Below are 19,653 nucleotides of genomic sequence, written 5' to 3'. Positions count from 1 at the left end.
TGTTTTACACCCTTAGCTAGGCATAAAGCAAGGATCTAAGTTTTGTCATCCTTCTTCTTAATTTCTTTATAGGTGTTTTCATCATGAGGTTTTGTAAAAACAACATAAAACGTACTGTCCATAGAAACCTTAGCACTATTAAGTTGCCCGTTATCATAACCGCGTTGATTTCCGGCAACAATCCAAGAGTAATGTTGATTAACATTATTAAAAACATGCTGGATTACATCTAGAATGGGGACTTCCTTTTTAAGATTTCCATCAAAGATTTTATTATCCCCAAGTAAATGTCTTAACACATAATCACTATTATAAATAATTTCATCTATCATGGGTTTTTCACGGTTCATACCATAAAAATCAAGGATTTCCCTAGCTTCCCGTATTATGTAGTCAAATTCATTCATAAGAACGAGAGTGGCCAACTTTTTAGCTTTAGGATTCTTTATAACGGGAAGCTCAAAAAAATCTTTGCAAAGTAGGATGGGTACGGATAAATTTACTTTCAAGTTTCAGAACTAGTGCTGAAATAGCATCCGCATAAGATCTAGTAGTTCTAAGTATAGGAGCATCATCAAGACTTAGATTTCCCACGTTCTTTTCCCATAACATTCCCTTGCCCCAAGATAAAGGTTTTAGCAGCCAGATTGCCCGTACGTCCAATCTTAGGAGTTAGGCCATCATCTGCTGGTGCCATACCGAAATCACTCGTGATTGCAAGCAAAGGATAGATCTGACGAGAAAATGGCTAACAAAAAAGAAGGCGAATAAAATGGCAAAATTTTGTGAAGTGGGGGAGAGGAAAACAAGAGGCAAATGGCAAATAATGTAAATTGCGAGGAGATGAGATTTGTGATTAGGAACCTGGTAGATGTTGAAGATTCTCCCCAGCAATGGCGCCAGAAATTCCTTTTGATGCGGCTTGAAGCTACGTCGGTATTTCCCCAAAGAGGAAGGGATGATGCAGCATAGCGGCGGTAGGTATTTCCCTCAGTGATGAGACCAAGGTTATTGAACCAGTAGGAGAACCAAGCAACACTACGTAAACAGCGCCTGCACACAAATAACAAATACTCGCAACCCGACGTGTAAAAGGGGTTGTCAATCCCTTCCGGGTAGCGGCGCCATAAATTGGCAAACGGACATGAGAGAGTAGTAAATATTGATAGATCAAACGCCAAATAAAATAAAGTGCAGCAAGGTATTTTTGTATTTTTGGGTTTAATAGATCTGAAAATAAAAGGCAAATAAAATATATCGCAAAGGCAAATAATATGAGAAAGAGACCCGGGGGCCGTAGGTTTCACTAGTGGCTTCTCTCGAGAAAAATAGCAAACGGTGGGTAAACAAATTACTGTTGGGCAATTGATAGAACTTCAAATAATCATGACGATATCCAGGCAATGATCATTATATAGGCATCACGTCCAATATTAGTAGACCGACTCCTGCCTGCATCTACTACTATTACTCCACACATCGACCGCTATCCAGCATGCATCTAGTGTATTAAGTTCATGGAGAAACGGAGTAATGCAAAAAGAACGATGGCATGATGTAGACAAGATCTATTTATATAGAAATAGACCCCATCGTTTTATCCTTAGTAGCAATGATACATACGTGTTGGTTCCCCTTCTGTCACTGGAATCAAGCACCATAAGATTGAACCCACTACAAAGCACCTCTTCCCATTGCAAGATAAATAGATCAAGTTGGCCAAACAAAACCCAAATATCGGAGAATAAATACGAGGCTATAAGCAATCATGCATATAAGAGATCAAAGAAACTCAAATAACTTTCATGGATAAAAAGATAGATCTGATCATAAACTCAAAGTTCATCCGATCCCAACAAACACACCGCAAAAAGAGTTACATCATATGGATCTCCAAGAGACCATTTTATTGATAATAAAAGAGAGAGAGGAAGCCATCTGGCTACTAACTACGGACCCGAAGGTCTACAGAGAACTACTCATGCATCATTGGAGAGGCACCAATGGAAGTGGTGAACCCCTCCTTGATGGTGTCTAGATTGGATCTGGTGGTTCTGGACTCTACGGCGGCTGGAATTGATTTTTCGTCACTCCCCTAGGGTTTCTGGAATATTGAGGTATTTATAGAGCAAAGAGTCGGTTCAGGGGGCACCCGAGGTGGGCACAACCCACCAGGGCGCGCCTGGGCCTCCTGGCACGCCCTGGTGGGTTGTGCTCCCCTCGGAGCACCCCCAGGCGCTTCTCCGGCTCACTGGATGTCTTTTGGTCCAAAAAAATCCACAAGAAGTTTCGCTGCGTTTGGACTCCATTTGGTATTTATTTCCTGCGATGTAAAAAGCATGCAGCAAACAACAACTGGCACTTGGCACTATGTCAATAGGTTAGTACCAAAAAATGATATAAAATGACTATAAAATGATTATAAAACATCCAAGACTGATAATATAACAGCATGGAACAATCAAAAATTATAGATATGTTGGAGACGTATCAGCGTGCGATGTTAAAAATTTATTTTTATGTCAGTAGTGATATGCATATTGAGAGGTTAACTCATAGAATGCTTTGATGATGAGCACAGGTGGCGCAGCCGAGGTCGAGACCCTCAAAGGTGCCCTTGACCAGGCCAAGAAAGAGGCGGAGGCGAATAAGGCAACCGCTGACAGAGCGGCTGCAGAGCTGAAGACCGAGCAAGCTGCCCGGCGCCAACATGAAGCTCAGGTGGCCGAAGTTGAGCAGGAGCTGAAGGATGCCATCAGCAAATGTGAAACCTTGGAGCAGAAGACTTTGGACCAGTCGTCCGAGATTGCCAAGGCTCTCCATGATGCCAAAGAGGCGCGGATCGAGTCTCGGAGCGCTCGCGAAGAGATCCATCAGGCGAGAAAGATAGCAGCCAGTAAGGCCTTTCTTTTACAGAGTATCTTTGGAGGTTAGAGGTATGCTTTGCTCACCCGAGTGTGGAGTTCTCCAGTCGCGTTTGTGGATCTTCTGAAGAGTGTTGCCGATGCCGCACGGTTCTTCCGAGCCCAGGAGGGGAACTCGACCGAGAAGCTGTTCTGGTCGCAATTTCCCGCGCCGGAACACCCGACGCCTCTGAACGACCAGCTGAAGCAGCTGACGGAGCTACATAGGGTGGCAGGCTTGGCCATGAAGGACCTAATAGTCCAACTCTGGCCGGCCGATCAAATTCCTAGCTACTACTTCGTTTTGGTGAAGCGACTTCTCGATGCGTGACCGCGGATTGATGATGTAAAGAGCTCGGCATGCATAGAGGGTGCTCGGATGGCCTTCGCCCGCGTCAAAATGCAATGGGCGAAGATGAAGGGCACCGAAGTGGCAACCGCAGGCCCGCCCGAAGACAAAGATCATCAGAAGCCGGAGAGGTACTTCGATGACGTCCTAGAAGGAGCCCGCGTGATAGAGGGTCAATGTTCTAAGGACGTAATATTTGATTGAAGGTGTTCGGGTTGTCAAAACTATGTTATGAACCCATGCTGTTATATAACTATGTTTGCGCCTTTTGTTTCAAGTGATTTCTTCTCCTGTGCGGCCGTTTATTGTTATATTTCTGAAAGTTGCCAGTCGTCGGCTTCAGTCCCCATGTAGATGCCACAAGGGTATTTGACATAACGCGTGACCACACTTTATCCAATGTCTTGGTCCATAAAGGAGGTGTCCGCGAGGTGAACCAGGCAATCGTACTATGCGGCTTTATTACTTTCACTTAGCCATATGAGCCTGATTGTGGAGCTAAGTACTAGCCCCTTGTGCATGTGCGGCTATCCGGACTACGGTGACTTTTCCACGCGGCTGGACGAAGACTAGCCCCTTGTATAACACGGGGTAAATTGTTAACGATTTGTAGTATAATACTAAGTCGCCGAATCGTCGACCAGCTCTTGTCTATCATGACAGTCAGTTTTCGGCTTTTTCTACTGAGGTACTTGACCGGACGAATCAGAAATACAATCGCAGTAGTTCTCCCTTTACTACCTTAGCGGAACGAGCGGAACGTAAGGTGGTAAGCACATGAGCCGGGCAACCCAACTGTAGACCAAAGACATGATTCGGAGCCAATGGATATAATGCAATGTCCGGGACGTTGAAGAGTTCCCTATAGGTGTTCGGACTTGAAATGTGCAGGGCCGAATACAGCCCCCGGTGTTAAGGCCGGACTAAAGCACGTGTGGAAATTTGAAGTAGGGAGGGAATACAGATGATAATATAAAATAAAGTGATTGCCAAACAAAAGTGGTGATCGACTGCTTCCTTTATACCCTGATTAATACGACAAGTCGTGTTGTTACAGATGATGCCATGAATATCGAGGCCATTTTACATGTCAAGAGTTTGCACAAGGGAAAGGTTTACACAGGTCCTAAAAATAGTGGTTTGAAGATCCCAATGGTGCCCTGCCGCATGTCTGCGCCGTTTCTCCTTGGTAGGAAATCCTTTGAGAGGAGGAGTCGATGGTCATCTGCAAGAAAGGGGGACCTAGAAAAGAGCCCCCATACAACCTAGATCAGGTAGGTTTTTTAACGAACCTACAGTGGAAAAAACATTTGAGGCCCGAATAGGGTCAAGCCGTACTATGGACCTTTTCTGCAGTGTGCCTCCGGTGCTGCCCAAGGTATTTTAAGTGCGTAGTTATGTACGCATGGTATGTATGCCGCAACCTTATGGGGCAATTGGCGGAGGCTAAACTGCTATTCAAGCTCCGGCTCCACCGGGCTATCGCATTGTAATGCGGATCAGACTCGCTTAGTAGTGTCGTGGGTCTTGATGACCGATGAGCTGTTTGGCTTGATGAGGCCACCCTGTACTTCGGCTGCTAGGGCCGCGGTGTGCTCCTCAGTACGGAGGGAGCGCTCCATATTCCCATTTACTATGATGACGCCACGGGGTCCAGGCATTTTGAGCTTCAAATAAGCGTAGTGCGGGACTGCATTAAAGCGGGCGAAAGCAGTTCGTTCGAGCAGTGCATGGTAACCGATGCAAAAAGGGACGATGTCGAAGATCAATTCTTCGCTTCGGAAGTTGTCTGGAGAGCCGAATACTATTTCCGGTGTTAAGCAGCCCGTGCAGCGGGCCTCCATGCCAGGTATCACTCCTTTAAAGGTAGTGTTGCTAGGCTTGATTCTTGACGGGTCGATACCCATGTTACGGACAGTATCCTTATAGATCAAGTTGAGGCTGCTGCCGCCATCCATGAGGACTCTAGTGAGATGGTATCCGCCGATGATAGGATTGAGTACCAATGTCGCCGAACCTCCATAACGGATACTGGTTGGGTGGTCCCTACGATCAAAGGTGATCGGGTAAGCCGACCATGGGTTGAATTTTGGGGGCGACCGGCTCTACGGCGTAGACATCCCTTAGTGCGTTTTTCCGCTCCCTCTTGGGGATGTGGGTGACATAGATCATGTTCATCGTTTTCACCTCGAGGGGGGTGTTTCTGTCCCCCAATGTGCGGCGGGCGAGGCTCATCATCGTCCTCACTTTGAGGTCCTTTCCCCTTATGTTCGGCATTTAATTTACCGACCTGTTTGAAACCCAACAGTTTATGTTGGTGTGGTTGGCAGGCTTGTCAGGGGTGCCATGAATCTGGCAAGGTCACTCTAGTATTTTGTCCAAGTTGGATGGGCCATCCATATTACCTTTGAATGGCTTCTTCCGTTGACCGGGTTTAGAGCCACTAAATCGGACGTTTACTGTTGTATCCTCTGTTTCTTCGTTGTTGTTCCAACGCTTGTTTTTGCTGCGTCGTGGCGTGCCATTGCCGTCCCTGGCCTCAGAAGTGTCGGGGTCGCTGGAACTGTTGCTTCTATGAGCCAGCCAGCTATCTTCGCCCGCACAGAAGCGGGTCATAAGTGCAGTGAGGGCTGCCATAGTCTTCGGCTTTTCCTGACCGAGGTGTCGGGCGAGCCATTCATCACGGACGCTGTGCTTAAATGCCGCTAAGGCTTCGGTGTCCGGACAGTCCATGATTTGGTTCTTTTAATTAAGAACCGATTCCAAAGTTTGCGAGCTGACTCTCCGGGTTGCTGGATTATGTGACTCAGGTCATCAGCATCCGGTGGCCAGACATAAGTGCCCTGAAAGTTATCCCGAAAAGCATCCTCTAAGTCTTCCCAACTTCCAATGGAGTTCTCTGGGAGGCTGTTCAACCAGTGTCGTGTTGGTCCTTTCAGCTTTAGAGGGAGGTATTTAATGGTGCGGAGATCATCTCCGCGAGCCATGTGAATGTGGAGAAGAAAGTCTTCAATCCATACGGCGGGATTCGTCGTTTCATCGTATTGCTCGATGTTCACGGGCTTGAACCCCTCCGGAAATTGGTGCTGCATTACCTCATCGATAAAGCACATGGGGTGTGCGGTGCCTCTGTACCAGGCGACATCGCGACGGAGTTCGGATGACATCTGTGTTCGGTGCTGACCCCGGACTTGGTTAGGTTTGTCATGCCAGGCTTGATGGTCGCCATCTCGTGTGGGGGCACATCCTCTTGATCCATAGATTGATCTAGTCTATCCGGCTCTGTTGGTCAGGTCTTGACGCGGGTCATACGTGTAGCCTGGGGCCGCTGCTTCCTTGCCTCTATGAGGAGGGGGCACGGGCTGGTGTTCGGCATAATTAGCCGTTTTGTCCCGTCCACATGGTGGTCTGTCCGGTTGATCAACATGATTGTATTTTGACGGTATTGGCTCAAAGGCCTCGTCGTCGAATTGTGGCAGTAGCCTGCGTTTGGGATAAGTTTTTGTTTGGCACTCAAATCCATATCCTTCTTCGGCGGCTAGGACCTTGGTCCATCTGTCGTTGAGCGTATCATGTTCGGCTTGAATCTGCTGTTGTTTCTTTTTCAGGATCCGCGTGGTGGCGATGAGCCGTCGCTTGAAGCATTCCTATTCGAGGGGTTCCTCTAGGATGATGAAATCTTCGTTACCGAGCCTAACATCCTCTTCGGAGACAGGTAAGTAGTTACTATCTTCCGAATCCTCGTGATCGGCAAGTTGTTCGGGGCTGTATTGACCCTCTTCCCTCTCATGCTGCTCGAACGCAGGCTCGACGGGGTGGTCGGGGTCTTTGGCATTGTCCGGAGTGTCATTATCTCCAGTGCCGGTATTGCTTTCCCTTCCCCGACGCGATCGTGAGCGGCGCCGCTGACACCGGCGTTTTGGTTGCTCATCGACGGGCTTATCCTCATCTGGATCTTGAGGGCCATCGTCGTCCTTCTTCTCAGGCATGTCCACCATGTATACATCGTAAGTAGAAGTAGTCGTCCAACACCCAGTAATAGGAGGGTTTTGACCTGGTTCGGCTCCGACATCGTCGTCCATGCCATCGATGTCTTCGGAGGCGTAGTCTAGCATGTCGGTTAGATCCTCGACAGTGGCTATTAAGTGGGTGGTGGGTGGGACGTAAAATTCCCTACTCTCAGCCCCCAGTTCAAGATGGGCGTAGTTCGGAGGTGACACTTCCGTGATGGCGAGAGATTGTATTAAGTCCAGCGTCTCGTTTAAGAGCGAAAGCTGGGCAGGCGTCTGACGATCTGCGGAGCTAGGCTTGGTGATAACCACTTGTCCGAGCCCGATGGACGCAGACCTCGAGAGTTCGGAGTTGGTGTCCAGAGGTGAGTCCGGCTTCCCGATGACGGGGAGAGTCCCGTTTGACTCCGGGTCTGCCGATGGCGTGGTCGCATCTGGGTCTCCGGCTAGAAGCTCCGTGATGGGAGAGAGTCCGGTGGGGTTCATCCTCCCGTCTTCACACGAAGTGGTCCGCCTCAGATCTAAGGCCGAGGCGGACACGAGCGTCGACCCCTGGACGGGATCTGATAGTAGATCCGAAGGGCCTCCTTCGCATGGGTGGGGAGCGGCGGCCAAGGCCATGAACCCCTCGAAGATCAGGTCTCCTCGGATATCGGCGATGTAGTTCAAGCGTCCATACCTGATCTGGTGACCAGGGGTGTAGCTGTCGACCTGCTCAAGGTGACCGGTCGAGTTGGCACGTAGCACGAAGCAGCCAAACATAAAGAGTTGGCCAGGGAGAAAGGTCTCCCCGGAAACAGCGTCGACGTCGATGACGGGGCGAGCCATTAATTCTTTTGTCGACAACACAATGGAACTCTCAATGAAAGCACCAATGTCGGTGTCAAAACCGGCAGATCTCGGGTAGGGGGTCCGGAGCTGTGTATCTAAGGATCGATGGTAACAAGGGACAATAGGGACACGGTGTTTACCTAGGTTTGGGCCCTCTTAAAGGAGGTAAAACCCTACGTTCTGCTTGATTGTATTTGATGTGTATAGGGGTTACAAGAGTTGATCTACCTTGAGATCGTAATGGCTAAACCCTAGATGTCTAGCCTATGATTATTCTGATAGCCTCTACGGACTAAACCCTCCAGTTTATATACACAGGAGGGGCCTAGGGTTGTACAGAGTCGGTTTGCACAGGAAGGAAATAGTACATCCGGACACTAAACTTGCCGTCCACGCATATAGGAGTCCTACCCGGACAGGGGGGGTAGTCTTCTGCTTTATCTTCATGGCCCATCAGTCCGGCCCATATCGAATAGACCGGACACCTGAGGACCCCCTAATCCAGGACTCCCTTAGTCACATGTAAAGAGTTTTAGCAAGACTCGGTGTCCTAAAACACTGATGAGCAAAATACATGACTGAGATTCCACACACAATGTTGTTTGGATTAATCACATACTCCATGGTATGTAAATAAACCAGATATGTTTGGTACTCCAAATAAGTTGCGAGTAAGTTAGCAAAGTGATCAAAACATTGATCATTGGACAATAGTGAAATTTTTCATTAAGTATTAAAGCAGGACGATGACATGTTTCTGGCAAGCGGAGATTATGAAGAGATCGTTGTAAGTAGTTACATCAATGCAGTCTTCATCTGTGCTCCAACGATTTTGATTTCATTTAAGGTTTTGTATAATACACGATATGGTGGCAAAGTAAGTTGGAATCATTCCATACAGGTTACTGTCGCATATTCTATAACAGAAGCTAAGTATGTTGACGTTTTAGAAGCGACAAAGGAGGGTGTTGGATCATATAGTTCATTTATGAACTTAGTATGGTTTCAAAATGGCTTAGGCCAATGGAACACTATTGAAAATATTAACTCCATAGCTCAGTCTCAGGAATTTAGGGCCATCAGCGATTCAAATATATACAAAGTCAAGACCACACAAATTATGAATTTTGTAAAAGCATGAAAATGCCAGGATATGCAAAGATACACATGGACCTGAACTTTTCAGATCCATTGGATGAAGTTTATACCACAATCGAAGCATATTTTACACCGGTATGCCATAGTGTAAAGTGCATTAGCATTGACTAGATTATTCACTCTAGTGCAAGTGGCAGTCTGTTGAAAATATGCCTAGATGTAACAACAAATGTTATCATTAATTCTAATGTTCATTATGTTCTCTATTTGTTCTCTGTTTCGGGTTTTTTACTATTTTTCCACATATTTTTCTTATTTTCACTAGTTTTTTGTGTTTTGATTTCTTTCTATGTTATTTTTTCTGATTTTCCTTTTTAAACATTCTTGTAAAAAATGTGAACATTTAAAGTTTGTGAAGTTTTTAAAATTTCACAACATTTTTTAATCTGTGACATTATTCTATATGGTGGACGGTCATAGTTTAGTAAAGATTTTTAGTGGGTTTACTTGGACTATGTTATTTCTGTATAATCTTTTTTGTTTCGTAGGAGATCTTGGATCCTTATGGGAGAATATCATACGGAAACCAACATTCAAAGAAAATTTCATGGAAACAACTCTGAAAATTTCAAACAAATGTCTAAAGAAAAAATATGATATGTTAAGAGTGTGATGCTTTATTGCCATACGAAATTCCAAGTTGAAACACATTACGAGGTGTGAGCTATGAAAAAAGACAAATTCAGCCATGAATAGTGATATATTACTGTTTGGCACTATTCAATGTTAATTTTTCTTATTTCTATAGCTCACATCCCTAATGTGGTTGTACTTAAAATTTGGCATCACAATGAAACATCACCCTCTAAACATCCCGTATTTTTTTGAGATATCTTTGGAACTTCAGAACTCTTTTCCGTTTCGTTTTTACCGGTTTCCCTGTAATATTCTACCGTCCCTCATTTATAGTTGTAGAAGTAAGTAAAAATACTGTCCAAATTCCCCGATAGCTTGACAAGCAATCCATCCTACACAAATCATCGGCGGTGTGACCAGCTTGACCTTCATCTTCGGTACAACCTTCTGTGAACATTTTAATAATTTATAAAATATGTTTCAAATTAGCGAACTTTTTTAACAAACGTGTATATTTTGATATCTCCTAACATTTATTCTCGGACACTAAAAACTCCACGAATGTTTTTAAATAAGTTTTCTAAAATTGATGAAAATTTTAAACCGATGTGCATTTTTATCGTTTTCTTGATCTTTTTATATCCTTGAACATTTATCAATATTTGCGACCATTATACAAAACTCATGAAGATTTTTCATATGCATGAGCATTTTAAAAAAAAATCGTGAATGTATTTGGTTTTTTCTAAAGGAGAGGTGCTGCAACTTTTCTCTTACTTAGCACTTGTGGCGCTGGTTCATTCATTGACGGTACGTGGCGCCCACGCGCCATCCAAATTGGACCCAGTTCCGCAATTCCGTCTTTAGGAAGCTACTACATGCTTTCTGTTTGTTTTTAACGTTTATGCATGTGGTAAGCAATCCAAACAATTCAAAAAATTGTACTGGTTTTGTTTGGTAGTTTTTATTTTATTTTTTCAATCAAAATTTCCCATTTTTGATTTTCTTTTTTACCCTTTTCCTTGTATGTTTTATATTTTATATTTTTCTTTTTCATCTATCTTTTTCTAATTTTATTATTTTCCATATTATTTATTTTTGAAAATTTATCCAAATATGTGGAAATTTTCAAATTTGTAAGCCTTTCGATAATTCATGAAAGTGTTTCTGTGAACATTTTTTCAAATTAATGAACTTTTCCAAATTTGTGAACTTTTTAAACTCGTAAACACATTATTTAAATTTGGTGATTTGTTTTCTGAATAATGAACTTTTTCCGAAGTCAATGGTTAGTAGTCAAGGTTAATATGGTCACTGGTCATTGTCGCGGTCAACGGCAGATCCTATTTGACGCTTGTTAGCGTCAAAAGGTTGTCCCTTCGGTGAAGCGAATCTCTGGTTGGGCCGGCCCACGTACAGCTTTCGTGTGTTCGTTGTAAGCTGTCTCTTCCTTCGCTGTTTCCTGCCGTTTTCTTTTTCGTTTTTCTTTTGTGGTTTTCCGCTTCTGTTTTTTCAATGTTTTGTCCGGTTTTCTGAGGTTTTGTACTGTTTTTTTTTGTTCTGGTTCCATTTTCCTTCGGTTTTTCCTTTCTCAAATATTTTCTTTTATCCTTTTTCTTCCTTTTTTTGTGTGCTATATAAAAAGTTCACCGCATATTACGAAAATGTTCATTGTATATTAAGAAAATCTTCACCGTATTTATGAAAAATCCATCAGGCAATAGGAAATGTTCATTTTGTATTACAAAAATGCTCATCATACATTTAACAAAATGTTCACCATATATTAAGGAATTGTTCAACGTATTTAAAAACATGTTCATTGTGTACTTAAAAAATGTTCAGCATATATAATGAGAATGTTCAATGTGTATTTAAAAATTATTCATCGTATATCACAAAAAGGTTCATTGCATGTAAAAAAAGTTCATCGGTATATTAAGGAAACGTTCATGGTTTTTTACAAAAGTTCATCATCCATTACAAAACTGTTCATCGTTTATTACAAATTGGTCAACGAATATATAATCACAGTGTTTTTGAAATTTGTTAAATGTATGTTACACAAATGTTCAAAATGTATTCAAAAATTGTTCAACGTATATTACATAATGTTCAATGCGTATTCAAAATTTGTTCAGATGATATACTCGTATGTTTAAAAGAATATTCATGTATATTAAAATATAATGAAAAAAGTTCATTGTATGTTACAAAAATGTAGAGGCCACTCGCGAAGTTCATTTTAATATACATGACTATTTTTAAAAACATACGAGTATATCATCTGAACAATTTTTGAATACGCATTGAACATTATGTAATATACATTGAACAATTTTTGAATACACATTGAACATTTGTGTAACATACATCTAACAAATTTCAAAAACGCTGTGATTATATATTCGTTGACCAATTTGTAATAAATGATGAACAGTTTTGTAATGGATGATGAACTTTTGTAAAAAACCATGAACGTTTCCTTAATATACCGATGAACTTTTTTTACATGCAATGAACTTTGTATATTATAATAAAAATGAAACAATAGAAATAAAGAACAAAATATAGGAAAAGAAATATAAATAGAAACAAAAAAAGAAAAGGAAAAGAAAAGAAACGGCGAGGCAGCGGTGTGAAAGTGCTAGTTATCGACTAGAGGGGGGGTAAATAGGCGACTTTTATGAAAGTCTTCAAAACATGGAGTTTCGAAGACAAACAATAGAAATGAACCTATTGACATGCAGCGGAAGGTAGGCTACACTAGGCAAGCCATAGTCAAGTATTCAATGAAGTGAAAGCACGAAGACTATTAGCAGCTAGGCAGTATGGATCAGGATGGAAGATAGTATGAAGCCAAACAGCAATAGTCGTCACACAGTGAGGTCAAACAGATAATGCAAGCAGGCGACGACTTCACGAAGACAAACTGTAAGTAAAGCGGAGTAAGAGATAGAACCAGTTGCTTGGTGAGGACAGGGATTTGTTGGACCAGTTCCAGTTGCTGTGACAACTGTACGTCTGGTTAGGGAGGCTGAGATTTAACTTAGAAGACCGCGTCTTCACCTTATTCCCCTTGAGCTAGGGACACTTATTCCTCGCCCAATCACTCTGGTAAGTCTTCAAGGTAGACTTCCGAACCTTCACAGACTTCGTTCACCAGCAATCCACAATGACTCTTGGATGCACAGAACGCGATGCCTAACCGGCTGGAGGATTCACAGTCCTCAAGTGTAACAAGTTTTCAGATCACGCGGATAGAAAGACTTCAGTGATGCCAAACACTCTTTGGGCTCTGGGTGTTTTGGGCTTTGTCCTCGCAAGGATCTTTCTCTCAAACGCTCCGGAGGTGGGTTGCTCTCAAACGACAAAAGCCGTGCACTAACTCTCACCAGCCATCAATTTATGATGTAGGGGTGGGCTATTTATAGCCACTAGGCAACCCGACCTAATTTGTCCGAAATGACCCTGGGTCACTAAGGAATTGACACGTGTTCCAACGGTCAGATTTCAAACGCACGCGGCAACTTGACTTGGGCTACAAGTAAAGCTGACTCATCCAGCTCTGGATAAGATTTGCTCTCATTGTCTTTGCTCGAAGACATAGGATTTGGTTGAGCATCACTTCAGTCACTCTGACTTTGTTAACTTGGACCCCACTTAACAGTATGGTGGTTCCTATGACTCAACAAAGAAGAAAGGGAAACTATGAAACAACTATGTCTTCGCACTCCATAGTCTTCATGCGATGTCTTCTCATGTCATAGTCTTCATTGTGAATATCTTCACAAACCACCATTGTCTTCAATGTCTTCACACATTTTTAGGGGTCATCTCTGGTAGGTAAACCGAATCAATGAGGGACTACTACATGTGTTATACTGCAATTCTCACAAACACATTTGTCCCTCAACCAGGTTTCTCATCAATACTCCAAAACCAACTAGGGGTGGCACTAGATGCACTTACAATCTCCCCCTTTTTGGTGATTGATGACAAACTGGTTGAAGTTTTCAACGGGGATAAAAGTATGTGAAATTGTAAGGGTTAAGACATTGTCTTCATAAGTAGCAAAAGGCTCCCCCTGAAGATGTGCATATAAGTATTTTGCTTTTGAATGCAAATGCACATGGCAGGTTGTACTTGTGGAGATCCTCTTCAACTTAAGAAGACAATTCATCATTCATGAAAAGATATAACGAAGATAATGACATGCATAATGAAAAATGGACTTCTGCGGAATGACTTCGTGCGGAATTTATTGTCGCACATGCAGAATTTATCATCGCATCACATAGTTGACAGAAAAGGTAGCAGACGACCATCAAGTTTAAGTGTTACAACTCAAAGAACCAAATGTATCAAAAGCGAGAGTTGTAAACACTTGGCAAAAAGTATAGCAACCACCCATAAGGACCCCCTTGAAGACTATCAACTCATATGCTTCTCCCCCTTTTGTCAGTAAGGACCAAAAAGGTCTGAAGACATAGAGCTTCTACTCGTTCCCATGAGGAGTAGTTGAAGGTGCAGGGTCGACGTTGGTGTCCGGTGGTGCAGAAGAACTTGGTGCAGTGTCGATACGCGGCAAAGTTGTAGTAGGTGAAGTAGCATCATCTTCGTCATCGATGACTCTGGCATTGACAGTGGTCGCCGAGGAGGAGTACTCAGAGTCTTCAAGAGAGGGAGTCCGACGTAAGACATCATTCCTGGGAGGAGTGGTATCGAATTTGAATCGCTCTGTGAAGCCGTCCTGTTGAAGATCATCTTCAGAGCTTAGCAGCGTCAGACTCTTCCACGACCGCCGACAGGTTTCATGTGTGACAAATGCATTCTTGGTGGCTAGATTGCGAATGCGATTGACATCCACCAAGAGGCTCTGCATCTGTCGCTTTAGCCAGTAATGATGCTTATCCTGTTTTAGATGTAATGCCACGAGAAGCTCTCGGTCATTGAGAACTCGAGATCGCTTCCGAGGCCTTTGAGCAATAGTGCTTTCAGTGGCTTCAGTTATTGCATGATGAGGTGCACGTGTAGTACTTGCCAGAGGATAAACACGAGTTGCAGCAAGAACACCCTCAATCGGTTGCGAGAAACTTTGGCAATCAACATTGTGAAGATAAAATGGCTCCTTGGCAGGCTCTGGGTAAATAGCTTCGACAGACATATTGTGACACCCAAAATTTTTAATTGGATTTTTCAAACTTTTATTTTTATTTGAGGAGGGTATTTAATTTTTTCTTCTAAAGAACCCACCCTCTCAAAAACTTTCTTTTATGGCAAGTGTTTTATTTGGATTCACCCAAGACTTGATTTTGGTCTTGGAGGTTTTCCCTTTTTATTTGGACTCAAAACCAAATGCTTTTCACTTGGGAAAATTTCTTTTGAAAAATCCTTTAAATGGCCCTATGGTATTTTGAAGTGATCTTCTCCACTTTTCAAAATTCCTCTTGCCATGACTTAAGTGGAAATCCACTCCCATAAACCTTTCCCCACCTTTGGATCATGATATACCTCAAATCCAGCAAGTTGAACCTCTCCATATATTTGTTTCCATTTATTTCTCATCAAAAACAATTTCTGCCTTCTATTTTGATCCTTGGAGATTTACAAAGGAGCCACCCTTTCTGCTTTGAGTTTTGCCTCCAAACCAATTTCCCTAGCTAGTCCTTTGAGCCCTCAACCAAGATCCATGAAGATCCACTGGTCTCCAGTTCAAATATTTCAAACTACACTTGCTGCAAGTTTGGACCTCATTTGCCAAATTTGATGAAATTCATTTGAATTCTTCTCCTAAAAATCTGAGAAAAATCAGGCAGCCTCTGGGTGCATTGAGGGGTCACCTCACCAAGTCCCAGCTCCAGAAAAAAAATTCTGCTTGCCAAATCATTTCATCGAACACCTGCTGGCCACTGTTGCTATCATGTTCAGTAAATTCAGAGATACAGTGTCTGAAACTACTGTCGTTTCTTCAGTGTCCATTGTCGATCTCGCCAGTACCGCGGTGGCGCCTTGCTCCCCGTCCCCTCCCCCTTGTCCCTGCACCACACGAACGCCTGGTCATCATAAATTTATGACATGACTACTCAGAATTTTTGCCTACTTTTGTAGATGGCTGGCAGCAACTGCGAGACTCGGGTGTTCACTAATGTGCCCGAGGGGTTTGTCAAACTCCTCGTCTCCATCACCAAGCTCGTGATCGGGCCAGCGACTCGTCCGGAGTTCACGCTTTACCAGCACAAGCTCAGCGACGACGTGTCTATGCACCAGGCCGTGGTGCAATTCAAGGGAGGACGTTCTGCGTCTCGCCACTTCCGTTTTGTGGGAAGGGCCATGCCTACGGAGAGGCATGCCATGCAGATGGCTGCCCGTGAGGCGATAGCTCGCCTTCGGGACATTCTTCCTATGATGAAGACTCGTCGCTACCGCTACCTCCCATGCCATGTGCCTTATACTTGTCACTATGCATTCGCCTGCCATAGGGGAGAGCGAGACGAAGCCATCGAGATGGTTGTGGAGTATCTCAAGGCTCTGGAGGAGTCTTTCGACAACCTCGTGGACGATCTTGTGGCTGCCCGCATGGACTTAGTTCGGGGCGGTCCTGCCAGCAGGAAGGAGCTTCTCCACATGGCACCGCCTCTGACTTTCGTCTCGTCCTCGGCATCTTATGCACCGGCCATTTTGGCCACTGCTCGCCGTCTGCCTACCACTGAGGAGTTCGACCGAGTCATCACTCCTACTCCAGTCAGAGCTGCACCGCCTGCCGCACCCGCACTGCCACCTGTCGCAACCGCGCCATCACCTCAGCACAGTGCTACGCGCCTGGAGCCTACTAGGGAGGAGGTGGAGGTTGAGTATCCCGCACCGCTGGGTCTTACCCTCGGCAAGGGGAAGGACATCTTCACCATCTCCGACTGAGTGTGCCGAGTAGCCGCGCGTATGTCTGCATGTATGTTGTGTTCTTTGTACTTGAGTTTGTAGTAGTTGTATGCGCTGCATTCCAGAGGAGTGTGCTAGTCTTAATAACATGTCAGGAGTGTGTACGCACCTCCTGAGTGCTGTATCGTATGTTTGCGTTTCGCGTGTAAGATATGTGCTAAGCAGTTCTTCTCCGTACGAAATCCTTTATGTTTTCTTGAAAAATCTTGAGGTCTTTTAAATTTTTGCCTTTGCAAGATTTTCCGTGTGCCACATAGTTCTTCTCATGAGTTTTGCTAAATAATACCCCAGAGTGGAAAATGTCTCGTCCGTGGACTCGTTCCATGCCCAATCAACCAGAAGAAGTTTATGGAACACAGACCAGCAACAACTTCACTCAGGGACAGTCTAGTCAACAGGACAGCGAGGCAGCCTTATCTCAAGTATGCCGCCTCTTCGAACAAAGCCAGCAACAACACCAAGAGATGATGAATCACGTCATCAATATGGGAAACCACTGTGAGCCCTATCAACCACACTCCAAGTTGTCTGAGTTACAGAAGACTCGCCCTCCAACGTTTGCTCACACTGATAGGCCACTTGAAGCCGATGATTGGCTTCGTGACATTGAAAGAAAGCTGATTATTGCTCAGTGTTCAGATCATGAGAAGGTGCTTTATGCACCCCACTACCTTACTGGAGCAGCTGCGGCATGGTGGGAAAACTTCCTACACATGCATCCCAGTGAACACAACATCACCTGGGAGGAGTTCAAGGAAGGCTTTCATGGGGCACACATCCCCGGGAGCATCATAAAGATCAAGAAAAGAGAATTTGATGACCTCAAGCAAAGAGGCATGTCAGTGACAGAATACAACGGTCAGTTTACCCAGCTATCTCGTTATGCCTACGACGAGCACATGACAGAGAACAAGAGGATGGAAAAATTCTTGGACGGCCTGGCACCGGCACTAAGATGCCAACTGGTTGTACACACTTTCCCGGATTTTAAAACTCTGGTTGACAAGGACATTACCTTGGAGAATGAGCGCCGCAGCCTGGAGGATATCCGCAAGCGAAAGAGGGATAAGACGACTCTTGCTCGCAACAACCGAAGCAAGACTGAGGTTCAGAGGACTGAAGCAAGGAAATCCACGACTACTGATCTAAGGCCAACCAGACAGTTTCATTCCAGGGACAAGGACTTCACGTACCGTCCAGGGGTCACATGATATGCTTGTGGTGAAGAAGGGCACTATGCTAAACAGTGCCCAAAACCAAGGAACTCGGCCCCCAAGCCGAACAATGGTGGGAATAATCCAACCCCCAAGCGCAACAATTTCAACCCCAACAACAATCACAGGAAGGGTCACCTGAACCATGTGACCAGGGAAGAAGCCCAGAATACCCCAGACATCGTGCTCGGTACGTTCCCTGTCAACACAGTACCTGCCACGGTTTTGTTTGATTCTGGAGCTTCCCATTCGTTCGTTTCGAAGAGTTTTGTTTTACAACATGGTTTTCCGATACTTCCCTTGGAAAAATCTATGATCATCAAGTCCCCCGGAAATAAGCAGATCGCTCAGAGCTACTGCCAAGGAGTGATCATTGAGTTCGTAGGATTAAAGTTTCAAGCTAATCTCATCGTGTTGGAAAATAAAGGACTGGATGTCATCCTAGGGATGGACTGGTTAACCACCAACAAAGGATTTATTGACTGTTTCAATTGGACTGTGATTCTCACTCATCATCACGGCAAGACAATAAAGGTTACAGCTCGAGAAAGACCACGGTCACGGCAACCAAAGCTGAACAAAGTGGACATTTCAGAATTGAGAAAAGTTCCAGTGGTGTGCGAGTTTCCAGACGTATTCCCTGAAGAACTACCAGGCATGCCACCAGACCGAGAGATAGAATTCAGCATCGAACTAGCACCTGGCACCGCTCCCATCTATAAGAAACCTTATAGAATGGCACCCTCAGAATTGGTAGAATTGAAGAAGCAGATAAAGGAGTTACTGGACAAAGGATTTATTCGAGCCAGCTCCTCACCATGGGGTTCACCAGTGTTGTTCGCCAAGAAAAAGGATGGGACACTGAGATTGTGTATAGACTATCGAGCTCTCAATATGGTCACCATCAAAAACAAATATCCGATGCCACGGATAAATGATTTGTTTGACCAGCTCGCACAAGCCAAGGTGTTCTCAAAAATTTATTTGAGATCAGGATATCACCAATTAAAAGTACGGACAGAAGATATCCCTAAGACAGCATTCACCTCCAGATACGGATTATATGAGTTCACAGTGATGCCTTTTGGATTAACGAACGCCCCCGCATATTTCGTCCACCTCATGAACAAAGTGTTTATGAAATTCATGGACAAATTTGTAGTGGTGTTCATTGACGATATTCTGGTATATTCAAGGACACCAGAGGAGCATGCTGAGCATCTCAGAATTGTTTTGGGAGAATTAAGGAAACATCAGTTGTACGCCAAATTTAGCAAGTGTGAATTTTGGCTAAGGCAAGTTGGTTTCCTAGGCCATATATTAACCCAAGAAGGCGTGGCCATAGACCCAGAAAAGGTCAAAGCCATACTTGACTGGAAACCACCAGCCAACGTGACAGATGTGCGGAGTTTCCTGGGAATGGCCGGATATTACAGAAGATTCATTGAAGGATTCTCCACTATGGCAAAACCAATGACACAGTTGCTCAAGAAAGACAAGAAGTTTGTATGGACGGAAGCATGCGAGAAAAGCTTCCAAGAACTCAAGAAGAAACTAACAACCGCACCGGTCTTAACTGTGCCAGACATACACAAGAGTTTTGAAGTATATTGTGACGCATCCCGGAAGGGCCTCGGATGTGTGCTGATGCAGGATGGCAAAGTTGTCGCGTA

The sequence above is a fragment of the Aegilops tauschii genome, chromosome 1 (genome assembly GCF_002575655.3).
Source record: "Aegilops tauschii subsp. strangulata cultivar AL8/78 chromosome 1, Aet v6.0, whole genome shotgun sequence".
Taxonomy (NCBI): domain Eukaryota; kingdom Viridiplantae; phylum Streptophyta; class Magnoliopsida; order Poales; family Poaceae; genus Aegilops; species Aegilops tauschii.
The sequence above is the reverse complement of the archived record's forward strand: the minus strand, read 5'-3'. Positions refer to the sequence as shown.